This window comes from Rattus norvegicus, chromosome 12 (assembly GCF_036323735.1).
Source record: "Rattus norvegicus strain BN/NHsdMcwi chromosome 12, GRCr8, whole genome shotgun sequence".
NCBI classification, from domain to species: Eukaryota; Metazoa; Chordata; class Mammalia; order Rodentia; family Muridae; genus Rattus; species Rattus norvegicus.
In genome coordinates, this window is record NC_086030.1 from 33,266,996 (window position 1) to 33,287,391 (window position 20,396).

At 48.9% G+C, this 20,396-nt stretch overlaps 1 long non-coding RNA gene across 1 annotated transcript; it reads right to left on the bottom strand.

The window, feature by feature from the left end:
• Positions 1-6,089: 6,089 nt before the first annotated feature.
• On the bottom strand, positions 6,090-19,036 carry LOC120095937 (uncharacterized). Its single transcript, XR_005491912.2, has 3 exons — positions 10,301-19,036; positions 8,480-8,585; positions 6,090-7,528 (listed from the first exon to the last, which is right to left on the bottom strand). It is a non-coding gene; the product is annotated as an uncharacterized LOC120095937 (long non-coding RNA).
• Positions 19,037-20,396: the final 1,360 nt, after the last annotated feature.

The window sequence follows — 20,396 nt, forward strand, 5'->3', positions numbered from 1 at the left end:
TTCTCTGCTCAGCCTCAGGATCAGCCCTCTTCTCGGACCGCCTACAAGGAGGTTATTAGGACACTCTTCTGATAACACCACAGAGTAAATGAGACCATTTTCACTTCTCTTATCAAGAAATGGGATAGAGAATGCTAGCCATCGATGAGTTCAGGCAAATGAATATGCTGGAAAGAGAACCAGCCGTGCAGGCTCCCTTTTCCCACAAGGGAGCCCTGGCTTGTCACAGAGAGGCAGGAAGCGGGGCTTCAGGACCTCAGAGACTTTGCCAGTCCAGAGAAACTCAAGATGCTCCAGGTCCTAGTGAGGAAAGATCTCCCAGGCATGAGAAGCAAAGAGCCACTGTCACAGACAGTGCAGTTCCATTTAGACAAAGCACACATACTTTTCGACTTGCTCATTTTACCTATGTGGAGGGTCCCAGGCAGATGAAAACCAAGAAGACATTACTCTGGAGAACCAAGGGAGTGATGGCATCAGCGACCTCCAGCCCCATGTGTAGACACATGCATGAAGTCTCTGCCTTCCAGGGTCGTTGGTGGTGGTGGTGGTGGTGGTGGTGGTAAGTTTTGTTTTGTGTTTCCAGCCGGGGTTTTTCTGTTGAGCCCTGGCTATCCTGGAACTCACTCTGTAGACCAGCCTGGCTTCGAACTCACAGAGATCCAGAGATCTCTCTCTCTCTCTCTCTCTCTCTCTCTCTCTCTCTCTCTCTCTCTCTCTCTCTCTCTCTCTCTCTCTCTCCATGCGTAATGCTGACAGTCCTAGAACTTACTCTGTAGACCAGGCTGGCCTTGAACTCAGACCTGCCTGTCTCTGCCTCCTGAGTTCTGGGATTAAAGACATGCACCACTACCATCCCGCCCCCAGGATATTTGTTTTACTCCATGATTGTAATTTGATTTTCTTTTTTTTTTTATTTATTATATATGAGCACACTGTAGCTGTCTTCAGACACACCAGAAGAGGGCATCAGATCCCATTAACAGATGGGTGTGAGCCACCATGTGGTTGCTGGGATTTAAACTCAGGACCTCTGGAAGAGCAGTCAGTGCTCTTAGCCACTGAGCCATCTCTCCAGCCCCTTAATTTGGTTTTCCAACCTAGTACTTCAGAATCTGAGCCACAGCTCTGTGTGTGTTGGGGGCAGGGAGTGTCTACCCATTCTGCGTCTCCACAAGAGCCCACATCTCCTCACTGCTGGCAAAAGAGAATATGGGTTCTTCCTGATCAGTTTAAAGATGGGAAGACAGCAGCAGCTAATGAGCCCCAAGCTTACCCTGATTGAGCTCCACTCTCTTGTGTTTGGTTTGAGGTCTCTGGTTCCTCTGGCTCCCGTCCAGGAGGAAGGCTGCCTGCCCTCCAGAAGTATCAATCACCCCCACTGAGGAAGAAATCAGTGAGGCTAGAGAGATGGCTCAGTGGTTAGGAATGCAGACCTGGGTTTGAATCCCAGTACCCACGTGGTAATTCACAAGCGTCTGTAATTCCAGTTCCAGAGGGGCGAGTGTCTTATCTGGCTTCCAATGGTACTGCATGCATGTACAGACAGACAGATCTGCAGTCAAAGTAATTATGCACCTAAAAGTAAATAGATCACTTTATTTTTTAAAGACATGAGCCCAGTAGCCATGCATTTTGTACGGCACAGCTGTCCCCTAGTTAGAATCAGCCATTAGTCACCACAGAGCATCAGGAGATGGAGGTTCGGGGAGACGGCACAAGGGACATGGAAAAGAATGATGGTGGTCTTATGCCCAGAGACTTCACAGCCTTTCGAGAGATGTGGAATGATGGACGGAGCAGAGGAAATGACAGAAGTGTGTGAGTCACAGCCTAGGACCCCAGAAGGGACCTGTGCTCAGCCCAGCTCTGTAAGTCAGTCAACTGTGAGAGGGAGAACTAAGCAATGGCAGAAGGGACTCTGGGCCATTCTGTGGGGACACTAGGCATCCCTATGGGGACTCCACGAGTGTACTCCTTTTCCTCTCTCTCCTCCCCTCCTTCCACACCTCTCTCCTCTTCCCTTTCACCTCTCCCTCTCCCTCTCCTTGACTCTCTGACTCTCTGTCTCTCTCCTTGACTCCCTGTCTCTGTTTCTCTCTGTCTCTGTCTCTGTCTCTCTCTCTGTCTCTCTCTCCTGTCTCTCTGTCTCTCTCTCCTGTCTCTCTGTCTCTCTCTGTCACTCTCTCTCTGTGTGTCTCTGTCTCTGTCTCTCTGTCTCTGTCTCTGTCTCTGTCTCTGTCTCTGTCTCTGTCTCTCTCTCTCTCTCTCTCTCTCTGACTCTCTTTGACTTTGCCTTTCTCCTTCCCTCCCTTCCTTTCTGTCTTCCGGTCTCTCTCCTTCAGCCTTCTGCCCAGGAGAAAGCAAGGACTCCAGTTCCACAAGATTTCTGAGTTTTGAGGGGAGGCTAAGAGATTCTAATCTTGCTGTGTGAAAACCTGTTTTTACCACACTGCAAATTCAGATGTTCAGAAAATGTGTAAGCAGGGGTTGGGGGTGGGGGGGAGAAGGCCCCAGAGTCCAGTGTTTAAGTCCTATACATATGCTGGTATCAGGAGGGTTACAAAGAGGGTTTAGAAACACAATAGCAAATGGGGTTTGGTTTAAAATTTCCTCAGTCCATGGGATGGGATCTCAAAACATCAGGGACTGGCTGGCTTTTGAACTATGAAGAGTCACAGTTCACAGTCCTGGGGCTGGAAGAACAAGAGGAAGGAGAGTTATCTCTCCCGGGCTCATGCTTCTCTATTGAAGGGATAGCATTGGAAGGCTGGGGAAACTTTGGGACTCCAGGTCTAGCTGGCAGATATGGAGTACTGGGTCCCCTGGAGGGTTAGAACTCAGCCGTGCTTCCCGATCCAGCAAGATCTGAGCAAGCTTGGTCACAAGGTCCAGCTGCTGTCCACCATGCTTTCTCCACCGGAACAGACTGAACCCAGAAAACCGTGAGCCAACCTCCCTCGAGTTGTTTCTGTCAGGTCTTTGGCCATGGCATCGAGGAAAGTCACTAACACAGTAGTTCATGGATGGTGAGCTCTCCATGGGTCCTCCTGTGGGGGTGGGAAGTGGAGGGGACAGGCAGCTCCTTTTAAACCCTCAGTAATCCCAATCACGAAGGCTCTACCCGCATGACCTTCTCACCTTCTAATATCATTGTATAAATTAAGGGGTAGGACATTCAGACCCCAGCAAAGATCCCCACGAATGCTGATTCACACAGCAAACAGCAGGGCAGTCCCACTCCTTCCTCTCCTTGGTAGGTCATTCTTGCCTATGGTGAGTGCCGCCGGGCATCCCTGCGACCAAACACCCTGCAGGAATCTGGGGAGGACGGTGTCACCTGCATCCCACAGCCTTGCTAAGAGACACAAAATGGTGTTCTGTAACACACACACCCCTCCAAAGCACTTGTTTTCAACAAGAAAAACAAAAGTTAGTCAAAGAGACTTGCTCCGTTTAGCATTCGTGATAATTCTGCATTCCTGGGTGGTGTTAAATGTTGCTTAGATTTATAATAGGAAGCAATTACCAGACAAATTCACCATCTTCTGCTAATACAACTCCCTTCAAAATGTGATGTTTCTGAAGAAACAGATAAAAGCCAGGCTGAAGCGATCACATTGGGGAGAGGCAATTCCTTTTATATCTCTGTAAAAGTGATTACAGACAAATTTCTTTTGCCAAAAAAAAGCCAACGCCTAGTGCATATGTACTTCATTTTCTTGGCACCCCTCAGCCCCTTAATTTTTTCACAATTAGGGAAAATATTTGATGATAATAACATCTCTCACTTGAGTCAGATAAATTCTCTTCCGTCCATCCTCCCTCCGGTTCCTCCCACCCATCCGACTTCCCACCAACAACACCCCCCCCCCCGCCCAACCCATCGCATTCTGCACAGCAGAAATGTAGCTCGCTTCTCCTGCTCCTGGGTCACCTCCACCAAATGGCATCATTTCCCTCCGCCCACCCCTTGCCCACCCACAGCAGTGCGTTTCCATTCCAGGCCAGAACCCATCGGTCCCTATCCTGGGCGGTAAACGGAATGTGGAATGTGCATGAGTGCTTTGGAACAGACAAGATTGATGGGCTGGGCTGTGGCTCCGGAGTAAAGCTTTGCTAGGGTGTGTGAGGAGGACCTGCTTTCCAACCTGGCCCTGCAAGGAAAGGAAGGGGAGAGAGGAGGAGGGAGGGCCGAACAGCTTTCTGAAGTCTATCGACAGAGCTTGGTCACTGGAGAAGTGGAAAGAGCCGAACTTACTAATCAGGGCGTTGTTGCAATTCTGTGAGATGCTTTTTTTTAAAGGGTTTGACACGGGACAGCTGCTCATCCTCCTTCCCTCCACACTTCCAAGTCCCACCCATCTGCGTCAGCCCTCAGAGCAGATACTGAAGCCTTTTTACTCACAACAGGCCACTATCATCACCATCACCATCATCACCACCACCACCACCATCATCGTCATCATCATCATCATACCGCCCTCCCCCCCCCCATAAGTCTCTATTCACCAGTTTCTCCCACTTCTCACTCCTCCCAGCACCCCTCACGCTAACACAGTGTTTCTGGGAATTCGAGTAAACGTGATGTGGTTCATCCACCCCACCCGATGCCATGGGAGCCAGGGATTTTACAGCCCCTGTGGCCATTTTGTCCCTTTCCCCTGTGCCTGAAGGCAGAGGGCTCGGGTTTAGTGAGGAAGTGGTTCTGAGTCCCAAAATAACCACATATAGAAGACAGTCCCCTCTCTGGGAACACCTGGCCCTTAGTTGGAAAGGACATAAAGTTGTACATGGCTCCCCTCACCCTTGGCTTCTTGAGGCTTTGTCACTATGTTAGCCCCCGCGGAGAGACAATAGATCATTCTGAGCCAAATGGAGCAGAGCTTCACTTTCTCACCCTGAGTGTCAAGCATGACCCCTTGACATGGCCTCTTTAGCAGCCGCAGACAGTCCGTCTTCACACAGAGCAGGATCTCCGTGATCTAGCCTATCCCTGCTCCTCGGTTGGCTCCGGTGCCCAAGCCCGACCCTCCAGCCTTCACGATTCTGCAGACCCCAACCTCCTTTTGGATACTCCCCTGTGGCCTGAGCGAGGCAGGCTCCCTCTTACACTCGCAGTCTAGAACCCTGAGTAATACAGCTGATATCAGGGCAAAAAAATGTTTCCACATGCTTGGGTGTTCTCAGCCAAGACGGCCACCCCCACCTCCCCAGCTAGATCCGAGGCAATAGCCAGGCAGCCACACCCTTGGCCTCAGCTCCGCGGACACGTCTCATGAACTTACAATGCTCAAACCATCGGTCCCGGTCATCGTCTGGATCCTGAGAGCTGAGGGCAAACTCCGGGACAGCCCCGGGTCCGCAAGCTATGTGATAAAATGTGACTCTTCCCAGAATCTGGGTGGGTGACTTTCAGCAAAGACTAAAGGGGTGTGGCTTTGCTACCCCTCCTCAGCCCTGCTGTGATGCTATTCAGTGTTTGGGATACATTCGCCTCCTGAGGCTGTTATATGTCTGTGGATCCCAAGGACTCTAGCTGTGCATAGTACAGGGACACACGGACACACACACACACACACACACACACACACACACACACGGGGGGGGGGGAGAGAGAGAGAGAGAGAGAGAGAGAGAGAGAGAGAGAGAGAGAGAGAGAGAGAGAGATCTGTGCTTATCTATCATATGCAGGGATTCAAGGGTCCCCAAGCGGCCACGGCGCTCCTCGCGTGTGATACAGAACAAGTTCCTCCCTTCTGTGTCTTATCACATAGCCTGATACATTGCGCCAAACCAGAAGAAAGGAGAAAATGGGGCTAAGGTGGTTCAGTCGGTAAAGTGCTTGCTGCGCATGCGTGAGATCTGGAGTTTGACTCCTCGGCACCCGTATACAAGGATGAACATGACATCCCAGCACTGGGGACGTAGAGACAGGGGAAATCCCTGGAGCTTACTGACCAGCAGGGCCAACCAACCAGCACACCCTGGGTTCAGCAAGAGAACCTACCTCAAAAACTAGAGCGGACAGGCGGAAGACATGGCTCGGTAGTGAAGAAAACATACTGTTCCTCCAGAAGTCCTTAGTTTGCGCCCTGGCACCCACCGTAGGAGGCACACAGCTGCCTGAAACACCAGCTCTGAGCACTCAGGTAAGCACACAGACCCACATACGTACGCGTAATTAAAGATAATAAAATAAGGGCTGGAGAGATAGCTCCACGGTTAAGAGCACTGGCTGCTCTCCCAGAGGACCCTGGGGTCCATTCCCAGCAACCCATGGCAGCTCAAAACTGTAACTCCCCCTCCAAGTGATCTGATGACCTCAGGCAGGCAGAACACCAATACGCAATTTTTTTTAAGTTTTCAAAATAAATAAGATAAAATAAAAGATTAAAATCCTTTAAAGGTCATAGTAATGATGATGATAATAATAATAATAATAATAATAATAATAATAATGTGGAGAGCAATAAAGACACCTCATACTGATGCATGGCCTACACACACACACACACACACACACACACTAAGGCAATAAGAGAGTGTGTAATCAATCATGTGAAGGAAGTATTTCCACAGGTCAGCACACAAGTCCCCAACACCTCTTCTAGTCACCTCCCAGTCACCACATCTTACCACCGGGCCACATGTTCATACCAGTGCTCAAAATGAAAAGAAAATCAGGAGAAAAAATTGTTGCGTGTCAGCCACCAAGAGCCTTACACATAGGCCACAGGGGACAGCCACAAGCAGCCACTCAGGCAGGAACATCGATCACGGGCCTGTTGAAAGGGCTCGGCATCCTGACGGGCTGGCACTTCTGGTGGTTCCTGGGCTGCTCCTGGGAGCTGAAGTCCGTGACAGGAGAGAGAAGTGTGACCTCCATTGGTCCCTGCAGTTGCTGCATGGGCTCACATAAGATGCGTTTCCAAGTGCCAAAATCCTGCATGGCAGGGTGCATACCGAGTCACCAGACTTCTGTGGACATCGGCTGACATTCAGTGCATCACAGGATGTTGGAGTCTCCCTGCTCCTTTCCCCCACCATCTCTCCCTCTAAACAAACATGGGAAGGGGGGGGGGGAGAGCGGTGAACCAAGGAAAGAGCTTTTTCTCTGTCCTAATTCACACTTCATGATTGCTGGAGTAGCCTTTCCACACCTGAGAACGGCCTCCTGCCCGCTCCTCCATGAGCCCTCGCCTCCAAATGCCAAGAGTGGGAGATCCACAAAAGAACTTACAGTCTGATAATGCCTACGAGGTAGGACCCACCCCAGCGCACTGAATACGGCTGTCCACCTGTCCTCCAGACCACTCCACCACCCCTCCTCGCAGATAATTCAGGGTTTAATCACCTCTGCCATCTGGAAAACCTCCCGTGCATCTGCCAGGGCCCTTCAACAGTTCATGAGGGGAATGGCTTCCTGGAACTGCTATGCAGAGGTCCCAAGGATGAGGACCGGTGAGTATGTCTCTCAGGACCACACCATCCTGGGAACTTGACATCCCGAAAGAGTACCAGAGAACTGTTGAGATAAAAAGACTGTTGTGGCGTGCCAGTTAGGGTCCCGTGTGGTGGTTCCCATCCCTGCGAGTCTCTGGACCCCAAACCTCCACACCCCAACCCCACCCCACCCTCCTATCGCCCTTACCCCGCCAACGCCCTCTCCCCATTCTAGAATTGTGGCAGAACCTCTGATCCCTCTGCTCTGCTGCCCCCTGGTGGACGTTCTCTATACATTCGCGCTCAATAGCTGGCTCCCCAGGTACACGCTATTTTCTGTAGCATAGCCCAAGGAGGAAGCACCCCATCCTCGCCCTTCCTCAACTCAGCTCCTTATTTTTCGTCCTTGTTATCGATCCAGCCCCTCAGCCTAAAGCCCTTGTCTGCCGAAGGCCCCCCTCCCCACAAGTTGACCCCATACATTCTTTTTTTTTTTTTTTTGTTGGAGCTGGGGACCGAATCCAGGGCCTTGCGCTTGCTAGGCAAGCACTCTACCACTGAGATAAATCCCCAACCCCGACCCATACATTCTTTCTGCAAGCCTCCTCCACTCAGAATTTCAATCCTAACTTCCAGAACTGACTGGCATCTAGCCCTCCGTGCTGTGCTTCATGTCCACACAGCGTTTAGCCTCAGACTGGCAGGCTATGCAATTACCTCACAAACTATAGTGACAGACTGTGACAGCAAGGGGACGTGCTGTTTTCTTAATCTCTTACCCTCAGCCAATAGCAGAGGTCACTTAGTGGGCGAAGGACTTAGAGGAATATGTAGGCTACCATCCTGTGAGCATTCAGTTTCCTGGACTAATGGTGGAGAGAAAAGCCCAAAGGGAGAACAGGGTTCACAGCGGTCGTCCCTCAGAGGCCACTATTTGGGACATATCATGCACTGTGCCTTTGTTACAGACAAACGACCCGAGGACTACAGCACCAGTGTCAACTGTGTGCTGGCAATACACTCTCAGGCTCACCCAGATCCACCAAGTCACATCGTAACTGCTCCGTGACAAGATCTCAGGGATTCGGACGCACGTACATTAGCATTTGGGAGACAACTGCAGCTCACCTGCGGATAGCCTGTATGAACGAGTAACATCCACGGCTATACCTTGGTTCTATGCCACCATCTTGCCACCCAAAGACCTGGTAAGTATCCCTAAGATTTTATAACCCCTCCCCCCCCCCCACCGTGACCTTGTTTAACCAGGCTCTGACATTCTGAAGCCACCTTGGTCCATCAGACAATTTCTCAGCTTGCCTGGCTGCTTAGTATCAACCAAACTGTTGTGGTGGATGTGAGACTTGGGTACCACTGCAAAGCCTCGTTTTGCTCTTTTCCTAATGGAGCCCCTGTAGAATCCATTCATTGAAGCTTAGAATACCGTTTCAGGTCGCAGCTTTGAACAGACATTCCAGTGTTCCCAGCAGCATGGTTGGTGAGTGTGTGGTTTGGTGTAATGTGACCCACCCCTGCCCAGCCCACATGATGTCATTTTAGCTTCATCCTCCATAGCTGGTACCTATATATCTGGGGCTTCGGATGCCTATCTTTTGGGTAGAAACCTGTGAGGTCACTGCAAATGTGTCTCTAGTCCTCCCCACCCCCTTAGTGACACCAAGAGACACCTCAGACCCCTTTTCCCGAGGTAAAATGCTCCAAAGAATACGAGGATTTCAAGAACAGTAACTCTACAATACCTGGAATGTCTCTGACCCAGCATACAGCCGAGACTGGGCCCAAGACTCTGCCCAAGCCGAGACCGGGGGAGCAGCCTTCCTTTTCGACCACCCTCAAGCTTTCTGGCTTTGTTGCGGGCATTGTTAAGGAGCAGCTGCCTGAGACCCTTCTAGCCTTTGGGATGTCCAAATTTTTATACATATTTATTTGCATTATGTATAAAAATATATGACACATGCGGACCTTTGGAACAAATCTCTCCTAGGCTTGTGGCCACAGTATGGAGCATGGGCGCCCCCAAGTGGCTCATAGGGGAAATGTTCGTAGGTGTTGACGTACCAGTGCCAGTAGTTCCAATGCTTCTGGAACACTAGGGACCTCCAAGTGAGAAGAGAACGACAAATGGGCCCTTTCCCTGCATTCTAAAAGGACAGGGCATGTCTGAGGTTACAAGAATGCACATGTCACTCACACAGGCATGTACCAAGTCTCTGCTCTGTTGGCCTGTCATCACTAAGCATCTGGGAAGGAAGGAGGTGTCTAGCTAAGCTGTGGTGTGGGTCAGATGGATAGAAACGCAATATCAAACTGAGGATGAGGCCTCAGAACCATCTGAAAGATTTCTGAGGGTGCCCAGAGAGCCAGTCTGCTCCTCCTGGAGGTGTGCAGCGCCGTCAGCCTGCTCCTCCGTTCACATCTGTGTCTTCATCTTCTTTTTCTTTCTGTCCATCTCTACATCTCTATCATCCTGTCTCTCTCCCCCTCGGATGATGACTGAATCAAGGAATAGTGAACAACAGCCAAGCCCAGAAATGGAGAGGGGTGCTCTCCCCAGACAGAGGCACTCTGTCACCGGCACCAGCCACACAAAGCAAGTCTGTGGAATGCCAGGCTGTGACAGTTGAGAAAGAGCCCAGTAAGAAGTCACTGAACAGGGTGTGAGAGCCTGCGAACGGTATGTTTAGGGAGCCTGAAATGGGAGGTCTTCCTGGTTATCACAGCTGTGGTGTAACCATCAGACATGTGACGGGGCATCCGGGGTTTGAGGGAGGAGGGAGAGATGAGGCGGGATGAAGGAGGAGGTGGAGGACTGACTAATGTGGGAGAGCCTCACCTTAGGCAAGATCGTGGTGTCTCTCACAGCTGGAAAAGACAGGAAGAGTTCTCCCAGAAGCTCCCGGAAGCCAGCCCTGGGAACACCCTGATGTTTCCATTCTGGCTTCTAGAACCACAAGAGAATAAATTTAAATCATAAAAAAGGAGGGGGGAAAGGGGGATTAGGGCGGCAGGGATGAGATAGGGGGAGAAATCACTCAGACAGCAGGAGGTTAGCACTTCTCAGAGCAGGACAGGGCAAGGAGGATCATGGGAATGTCTGGCTGCTTGGGCTATGGGGATTGGGTACCATTCTCAGGGGGCTCTAAATATGTCTTTTGGTGAATAACTTGGGCTTTTAGACGATTATCTGCCAAGCCTTGTTTTCTGCACCACTCAGGTGGTGAAGAGCAGGCAGAACCATATTCCACACGGCATCAGAGGCGAGTCCTCTGGAGATGCTGCCTGCTGCCCTGTTGCCGAATTTAGAAAGGAAAGACACATCTCTGTGGGCTTCACACCTGACAGAACAGGCATCCTGACGGGAACCCCTTAGCGAGGGACTCCTTGCGTGGGGTCTGCAAGACTCCGTGTTTTGGCGACTTGAATCAGAACATTGTTTCAGGTATCCCGCTCTGCTGGGCTTAGAAAGTCCGAGAAGAGACCCCCCAATTCTCAATAACAGGAACGTTCCAGAATAAAGCAAGCCTGTGAGGAAACAGAGACTATAGCTGACCATGAATAGGACAGCTTCTGTGAGGCCCATCTGATCCAGAGTCAGCACTTGACCTGTAAGCCCACTTGTGTCTGGGCATAGAAAAGCAGTAAAGGTGTTCAAAGCACACCACACACAAAGGCTGCTTGACTATAGCCAACGAGTAGACACCAAATGCTCGGCAGCGATAAGTGGATATGCAAATGAGGTCCACGCTCAGCTCCAGAGAGAAATGAGGTTCTGCCACATGCTACAACGTGGGCTGCTCTTAAAACACGATCCGAGCGAGAAGTTAGGCAGAAGGCCACGTTTAACTGAGCTGTCCAGAGGAATCCATGCAAACAGAAAACAGATCCGCGCTTGCAGAGTGCTCTGGCTTGCTTTTTCAAATTTTGAGATCCACAGCATGACTAAAAACGACTTGAGGAAGAAGGGGTTTATTTGTCTTACGCTCCCAGATCATACTTCATCACAGAGGGCGTCAGGGTATGAACTCAAGCAGGAGCTACAACAGAAACTGTGGAAGCAACTTGCAACTATATTATTTTGCCTGCTTTCTTATACAGCCCAGAATCATCTAGGCCTAGGGATGGTGCCGCCCACAGTTGGCTGAACAGATAAAAAAAAAAAAAAACTGCCTGGTAGACACATGCCCCCAGGTCAAGCTAATGGAGGCAGTTCCTCAATGGAGGTGTCTTCTTCCCAGGTGACTAGGTTTGTGTCGTTGACACAGCTGAGAAGGCAGAGTGGGGGCAGCTGGTAACAGGAGAATGGGTTTCTGCTTAGGGTTGCTTGTGACAAAGGATTGCCAGTGCCTATGGTGCTATGGGAAGCTAGTGGAAGTGTGGTAGGAGGAAGTCAGGCCATCAGAAGCATGCCCTCGAAGGAGATAGTGGGAACTTCTGCTTCCTGTCTCTGCTTCTCAGGTGCCTGAGGTGACTCCCAACCTTCTGTAACTCCAGCTCCGGAGGATTCAGTGCCCTCTTCTGGCCTCTGCTGGTATTGCAGACACTGTCTCTTCTGGTTCTCTCCAAGATAACTCTGCTGGCCACAGGCCTGGAAAACCAGGCCCAAACAACTGTGAACCGAAACTATGAGCTGAAGTAAACCCTTCCTTTTTTTTAAGCTGCTTCCCTCGGGACTTTGTTACAGCAATGAACAGCCAACACAAGGTGATGAGGTTGAGGAAGCCAATGATGATGATAATGATGATGATGATGATGATGATGGTGGTGGTGATGATGATGGTGATGGTGATGGTGATGATTATGATGGTGATGGTGATGGTGATGGTGATGATGGTGATGGTGATGATGGCTACCCTACATCGTGACCACTCTAAGACCACCAAATTCCATGTTGCAAGTAGTTAACATGGGAACTTTATGCTATGTGTCCTTTACCATCATTAAAGGAAGGGCAGTGTCTGGGCTTAAGGATGAGGGGTGAACCTCTAGGAAAGCTGCTACTCCATCTAAAGTTTCTGGGTCTGTGTTTAAAAAAACGTTTGAGATGCTCCAAGCACACTCCAGTCATCCCCATGGCCGTGATCTTGCCCATCAGACTCCAGCCTCTCCCGGCCCCAGAGACTGCTGCGCAAATGGTACCAAAGACAGTCAAGGCAGAGAGACATCATGGGGGACCCTTCCGCAAATGCCACATGACAGGCTTAGGCTGGTCTGGGCTGGATCACCAGGGTATAAAATTTGTAGTCATCTTGCCCTTCATGACCTTCCTTGGACTCTGGTGACTTTCCTCAAACTTGCCTCAACTGTCCTGTTTCTTTCGCAGTTCTAGGTTTTTGGGGTTTTTTGTTTTTGTTTTGTTTTGTTTTGTTTTGTTTTGTTTTTAATGCTCGTTACTTTCTTTACACTCTGCTGTGACTTTCTTCTGGAATCACCGAATTTGTACATCGGGTTGAACAAAATCGACAGCGTGGCTAATACTGAAACCATCAACCTATAACATCAACCTGCATGAAACCTCTAGGCTGTGGCCTGGAGCTCTGTGCCCCACCCCGACGCAGATTGAAATAGCCACCCCCAGTGGGAGGGATCAGAAAGTGAGGCTTTGGGAAGACACTAGTCATGGGGATGGCACTAATGCCTTCTGACAGACTCTGAAGTGCTCCCTTGCTGCATCCTGTCATTGGAGAACCTGGAAGGAGCCCTCGCCAGACATTGACGTCTTTACATCCTCTGAGAGCTATGGAAAATCATCCTTAACACACTGCCTGGGTCACAGAATGTTTGCTTCACAAGCCCAAAAGGACTAAGAAGTGCCACTTTACGGTTCAGCTCATCACAAGAGTAGAAGTCACAGATGCCTTGGTGGGATACAGACCCAGGCATTTCTAAGACTCTTTTTAATTATGTGCCCTTGTCTGTGGGCATGCACATGAATGCAGGTGCCAGCACAGCTCAGAAGGGAGGGTGTCCGATTCCTTGGAGCTGCAGTTTCCGGCAGTTAGGAGTTGTCCAGTGCGAGCCCTGGGAACCCAACTCCAGTCCTCGGTAAGAGCTGTACACAACTTAACCCCTGAGCAGTATTTTCAGTCCCTGTTCTCAGCGTTTCGTAATGAGCTTGCCGCCTCATTGCAGAATGCCATGGTCCCCTGGCAGTTGGAGCTTGGCTGATACATGCCAACTACCCGGTGAAATATGAATGTGTTTCACTGCTACCCTTCCATTAGGGAAAAGCCGTTGCCAGAGAGAAGAATTCTCAGGGAGGCGGTGGTGGCAAGGTTGAAGAGGGGGGGTTGGGAAGAGACCTGGATGTTAAGAAGGATCAGCTGCTCAGAAGCCTGGAGAAGGTGGAAGCTGTGAGAGTGTGGCTTGACCAAACACTAAGCAGAAAGGCATGGCGGGAGCAACATGGAGTCAGACCGGATAAGAAGACAAGGAAATGTGGTGGTAAGATGGTTAGTTGCGTTGGGTCCCAGGAGCCATCAGCTGCCCTGGGGAGTGATCAGTGAGGTGGTTTGTGCTGCTGTAAAGTCTAAAGCTGTCACCTGCTTGGCCAGATATTCACAGGCACAGAGGAACGTAACTCTCAGCTTGCAGTCCCCCACTTAAACACCTGACCAGAAGCCCACGTCTACTCCTGCATTGGGGAGCACTCAGAATTTGAAAAGGGGGAATCACACTTGACTGGCTGGCATCTATTGTTACTTTAAGTCCTGCTGAAGAAAGGTCCAACATGGGGTGTCACTCACGGAGAAGCCCGGAGCGCCTGTAGTGTAGTACTTAGAGCCTCAGAGCTCCGCCGGAGGAGAAGGGGGCGGAGCATCAATGAGCTCGGCCAGAGGAGAAGGGGGCGGAGCATCAATGAGCTCGGCCAGAGGAGAAGGGGGCGGAGCATCAATGAGCTCGGCCAGAGGAGAAGGGGGCGGAGCATCAATGAGAGCAGTGAGCCTCCTGCCCTTCCTGTTGTCTCTCTCTAGAAGACACAGCCTGAGTGTGGCATCTGAACTTCAGAGCCAGGAGAACTTCCAGCTCGGTTTCGAAAGGTCACAGAGCAGCCGGTCAATTCTCTTCTCTAAAAGATACTTCCAGTTCAAATCCTTCCTTCTTACTCTGGTGGCCCCGCTATTTCAAGACCTCTTAGAGCAAGGTCCAAATCGAAGTCAAGAAGTAGATTTGTTACTAAGGCAACACAGAAAAGTACAGACTGGGTAGAGTACGCACGAATGAGGTTTGGGGTTCCATGATCCCAGGAAGGGCTGGAGAGAAGAACAAGGAGGGGGTAAGAGAGGAAGTAGAAAAAGAGAGTCCCTCCTTTTATTTTTTTTTAAGATTTATTTTTTATTTTATGTGTGTGAGTGTTCTGCCAGTATGTGTTCAGTGTGAATGCCTGATACCAGAGGAAGCCAGAAGAGGGTACCAGATCTCCTAGAACAAGAGTTACAGATGGCCGTGAGCTGCTATATGGACGCTAGGAATTGAACTCGGGTTCTCTACAAGTGCAGCCAGTGTTCTTAACCAATGGGCCATCTCTACAGTCCCTCCTCCCTTGCTTTTAAAGCTGGTCCATTGTGTGAGAACTCTCTTAACTCTGAATCTCCACACTCTGGGAGAGCGCCTCTGACCACCAGACTCATTGTACTGAAGTGGAAGGAAAGAAGAAGTGCTAGCAACAGCGCCAAGGCCTTTGCAAAGTAGGGGATGGGTCCTCCCAACAGTGGCTCTTGTCTGGGCTCTGGTTAGTGCTGCCCTTGACACCAAGCCTGCGGACCATCTGAAAGCAGACAGAGGTCTACAACATCCCCCTGGAACACAGGCACAAGTAGTTACACAGAGGACCCAGCAAAAGTACCACAACAAGCATTGACCCAAACAGGGTTCACTTCGGAAGGGCTAGGATGACTGATGCTCAAAAGTCTACCAACATTTTCAAAAGTCACATCTCAAGTCAGACATGGTGGCTGATGCACTTCTTAAATCTTAAGTGCACAGAGGCAGACAGACCTCTGTGAGTTCCAGGCAAGCTTTGTCTACATAGTGAGTTACAGGCCAGCCAGGGCTACATAGTGAAATCTAGACTCGTGTGTGTATGTGTGTATATGCATGTGTTTATGTATGTATATATGTGTATATGTATGTATATACATGTATATGTATGTATATATGCGTGTATAATATGTGAGTATGTATAATACATATGTATAAATGTATATATGTATGTATATGTGTATGTGTATATATATGTGTGTATGTATGCATATGTGTATATGTGTGTATGTATTTATATTATATGTGTATGAATATGTATGTATAAGCGTGTGTTTTATGTATATATGTTTATGTGTGTATGTATACATATGTGCATATATGTATGCATATGTATGTGTATATATGTTTGCATGCATATGTCTATATATGTGCATGTGTGCATGTTTGTATGTATATGTGTACACATATGTACAAATGCATATATGTACGTATATATGTATATATGTGTGTATGTATGTATTTCTGTATACATATGTATAAATACATATATGTGTGTCTCAGCTAAAAGAACAAAACAAATGGTTCCACAAACATACTGAAAAAATAGTTGGTAAAAATTTGATGAGATCCTATCTTTCTAAATAAGTGGGGTTAAAAATATCACCTAACAGAAAGGAAGAATTAGGGTCCTCAAGGCACCAAATGCCAATTGCTTCTTCCATCAAAACCAGCAAAGAGACACTGCATCCACAGTAGCATTTCTGCCCGCTGTGGATTAGTAGTCTCCGAAGATATATAAGTAAAGGCATCAGTAATAAACATCTGGGGTGGGCGAGCATGGCTTCTTTTTGCTGAATATGACCGCGTACCCTCCAAAAATAAAAACCAGTAAAACAAATTAATGACACAAGTAGATAAGGCAGTGTATTAAGTCGGACAGATTGGTGATAAATGTTTTAAGTTATTTCCTGGGTATTAGCCCTAAACAGCTAGTATAAAGGGAAGAAAATATCCCATTTGTCAAAAGTGATGGGAGCCAAATGGTATTTAAATAAAAGTATACAGCAAAGTTTAACGGAGTCTTATTGGAAGCCATAAAAGAAGATCTACACAGATGGGGAAACCCAGACAGAGACAGAGGGGAGCATTCTAAAGCCACGGCCATTAAAACCTGTGGCACTGACAGATAAGTCACCTTGGCGAACCCAAAACAAGTACAGAAGAGAGCCCTATCTGGCTATGACAGAGGTGCGGGGGTTAGCATTGATTGTCAACAGAGTCACCTAGGAGACGGGCTTCCCCGTGCAGCTTATTGGGACTATCTTGATAAGGTTCATTGAAATTGGAAGACACTCCCCATAAGAGGGCCGCACCGTCCCACGGGATAGGATCCTGGACCCAGTAAAAAGGAGGAAGTGAGCTGAGTCTCTCTCTCAAGGAGGAAGTGAACTGAGTCTCAGTTCTCAGTCTCTCTCTCTCTCTCTCTCTCTCTCTCTCTCTCTCTCTCTCTCTCTCTCTCTCTCCTTCCTGATCATGGGTGCCACGTGACCAGCCTCATGCTCCTGCTGTCGTGCCTTCTGCTATGACGGACTGTGCGTCCTCAAACCATGAGCCAGAACAAACTCTTATGATGCTTTTTTTTTTCTTTTTTTCGGAGCTGGGGACCGAACCCAGGGCCTTGCGCTTACTAGGCAAGCGCTCTACCACTGAGCTAAATCCCCAACCCCGCTTACGTTGCTTTTGTTAGGGTGTTTGCCAGAGCGACAGAAAAAAGAATTAAGAGAAGAGCCAAGGGGGCATCTCAGACTTGGGAGCATCTTCAGCGCCAGTGTTATGATTTATGTAGAGCAAAGGTAATAAAAACCACACAGAAGGATGCCTCGATGCTTGCAGGGGGATTACCTCGGTGACAAAAAGCCTCAGTACTAAAAGCCTTAGTTGCCAAGCTAGTAGACAAATGTCACTATCACCGTGAAAGGGGAAATCACCTCACTACTTCTGCCTCATAATCCAGAAATTTTAAAAAATTTTCAGGTTTGATGTCAATTTTTAGTTCGATATCATTCTCGGTTTTTTTAAGATTGATAAATCCAAGGGCTAAAGAGATGGCTCGCGGATAAACAACGCACTTACTGCTCTTGCAGTGGACCTGAATTCAGTTTCCAGCACACATGTGGATGGGTGCTCACAACCACCTATTACCCCAATTCTGAAGCATCCAGTTCCCTCTTCTGGCCTCTGAGGTCACTGTGCAAATGTGACACACACACATACATGCCTGCAAACACTTATACACATAAAAGTAAGTGAATCGTGTTTTAATTTGCTAAAAAAGTAGAAATGGATAAATTTGGTTATGCTGTAGAATGTAAAGACCAAGCTGGGTGTAATGGCTCGAGTCTTTAATGGCGGCATTCGGGAGGCAGAGGCAGGTAGATCTCTGTGAGTTCAAGACCAGCCTGATCTAGTTTGAATTTCAAGCCAGCCAGGACTACATAGTGAGAAAAGAGAGGGGGTAGGAATATTTCCAATCCTCTAGGCCAGCCTGGTCTACTTAGAGTTCCAGGCCAGCCAGTGCCACATAATGTGAATGGCAGGAAAGTCTCTCCATCCCTCTATCAACAATATTTTCTACAATAAAGGTCTCCTAAAAATTAATGAAAAATGAAATCGAGCTTTCAGCAAAAGCAGTGGGGGATAAAAAGCAGGAAGCCACAAAGAAAGGCTTTAGCGCCCAGCATGGACGAAGCATCAGCTCACATTGGAAGGAGATGCCAAAATTCAAACGGTGCTGAGTTACCAAGACACTGCTCAGAAAGATCTGGAAACCTCGGCTCTTCCAGAACTTCAGGGAGGGTCCAGAGCTTGGAGAGGTGATTAGGTAAGAAAGAGCTGGCAAAGCAATTGAAGGGCCCGGCACTGCTCCCTCCTGAGTACCTCTGTGCCAAGAAGTCTGCACACACGCGGCAAACCACAAGCTTGCACGGGTTCTGTTTGCAGCTGTGTTCTTAATAACAAAACATTATCAACAACCCAGGGAGAGAGCCAGTTCAATATACATAATGTGGCACATTCTCCCAGAGACTCTGCTGTGTGGGGGGAAAATAAAATTGCCAGACATCAATGGCCTCTTTGAGTAGAGAGAAAATAAGGGCTCATCGGCGAATTGTTTGTTTCTGCATATTCAAATCAGGGGAGGACACGGGAGAAATAAAAGCAGACTCAGAGCTGCGGTGGCGGTGGCGAGAGAGACGCTGCTCAGCCTCCCGCACTCCTGCTTTGGGTCGTGTGAATGTCTAAGCATTGCTTGTTCAAATAACTCTGAGTATTACAACCTCACTAACTGCGGGCACACACGGCGTGACAAAGGACCACACTATGGAAGGGTAACGGAGCAGCCCGTTGCCAATGGTTACATGATGGGCAGGGGATTGGGATAGGGGAGGGTGTAGTTTCGAAAAGTGCTTGAGAATTACATTCCCTGTGATAAGCAGCCACTGCGGATGTGAGGTTCGGGTCCCGGAGCACATCTGTGCCCATCTACAGCTTTTTTTTTTTTTTTTTTTTTTTTTTTTTTCGGAGCTGGGGACCGAACCCAGGGCCTTGTGCTCGCTAGGCAAGCGCTCTACCGCTGAGCTAAATCCCCAACCCCCCATCTACAGCTTTTATAATTACCATCTACTCTTGTCTAACTAAAATCAGCCCTTTTCTTTTTTTGTAATCATTCCAATAAAGGGCCAATGAGATGTCTCTGTGGGTAAGGGGGCTTGCCACCAATCCTGACAACTTGTCTTCGGTCCCTGGGACCAGCACGGTTGACAGAGAGAGAGACAGCATAAGAAATAAACATAATATTATACATAACAGATAGGCATAATTTTAAAATCCCAATACATAAAAGTGCCTCCCCCCCTTTTTTTTTCAGAAGAAACCCCAAATGAACAGACTTTTTTTTACATTGTAGAAGAAAAACATTCAACCCTTTCTTAGCAGAGGAAAATCAAAACCGGAGAAGAACGCTTAGCATCTGTAAGAATTTTTTTTTCTTATTGAAAGCATCTTAATGTTTTAGTTATAATAGGAGCATGGGGTTCCGAATTCAGCCGCATTTTTACATTAGCCTGTATTTTCATTTATTTGTTTGTGTGTTTTATTTTCTTAAGTCCACTCTAGAGCTAAGCATGGCAGTAATAGTTGTAAGTCCATCGCCCTGGGGGCAGAAGCAGGGAGGTCTCAGGTTCCAGGCCAGGTTTAGTGACACAGTGCTACTTAGTGTTAGAAAACCGAACACCGGCTGAGCCTTGGATGCCAGCTCTTCAGAGACAGAGGCAGGAGGATTTCTGTGAATTTGAGGCCAGCCTAGTCTACATAGTGAGTTCTAGAACAACCAGCACTATACAGAAAAACCCTGTCTCATAAAAGGAAGGAAGGAAGGAAGGAAGGAAGGAAGGAAGGAAGGGGAGAAGAGGGGGGAGGGGAGGGAAGAGGCGGAGGGGGAGGGGAGGGGGAGGGGAAGAAAAGGGAGAGGAGGGGAAAAGGGAAATGGGTAGGGGAAGGGGAGGGGGGAGGAAAAGGGAGAGGAGGGGAAAAGGGAAATGGGAGGGGTAAGGGGAGGGGAGGGGAGGAAGAGGAGGGGAGGAGGGAGGGGAGGGGGAAGGGAGGAAAAGGGAGAGGAGGGGAAAAGGGAAATGGGAGGGGTAAGGGGAGGGGGGAGGAAAAGGGAGAGGAGGGGAAAAGGGAAATGGGAGGGGTAAGGGGAGGGCGAAGGAGGGAGGAGGAGAGGGAAAGAGGGAAGTTGGAAGGGAAGGAAAGGGAAGGAGAAGGGTAGGAGGGGAGGGGTGGGGAGGAAAGAACTAAGCATGGGCCAGCAAGATGGCTCAGGGATAAAAGTGCATGCTGCCAAGCTTGACGGCCAGAGTTCGATCCCCAGGACCTAAGTGGCAAGCCCC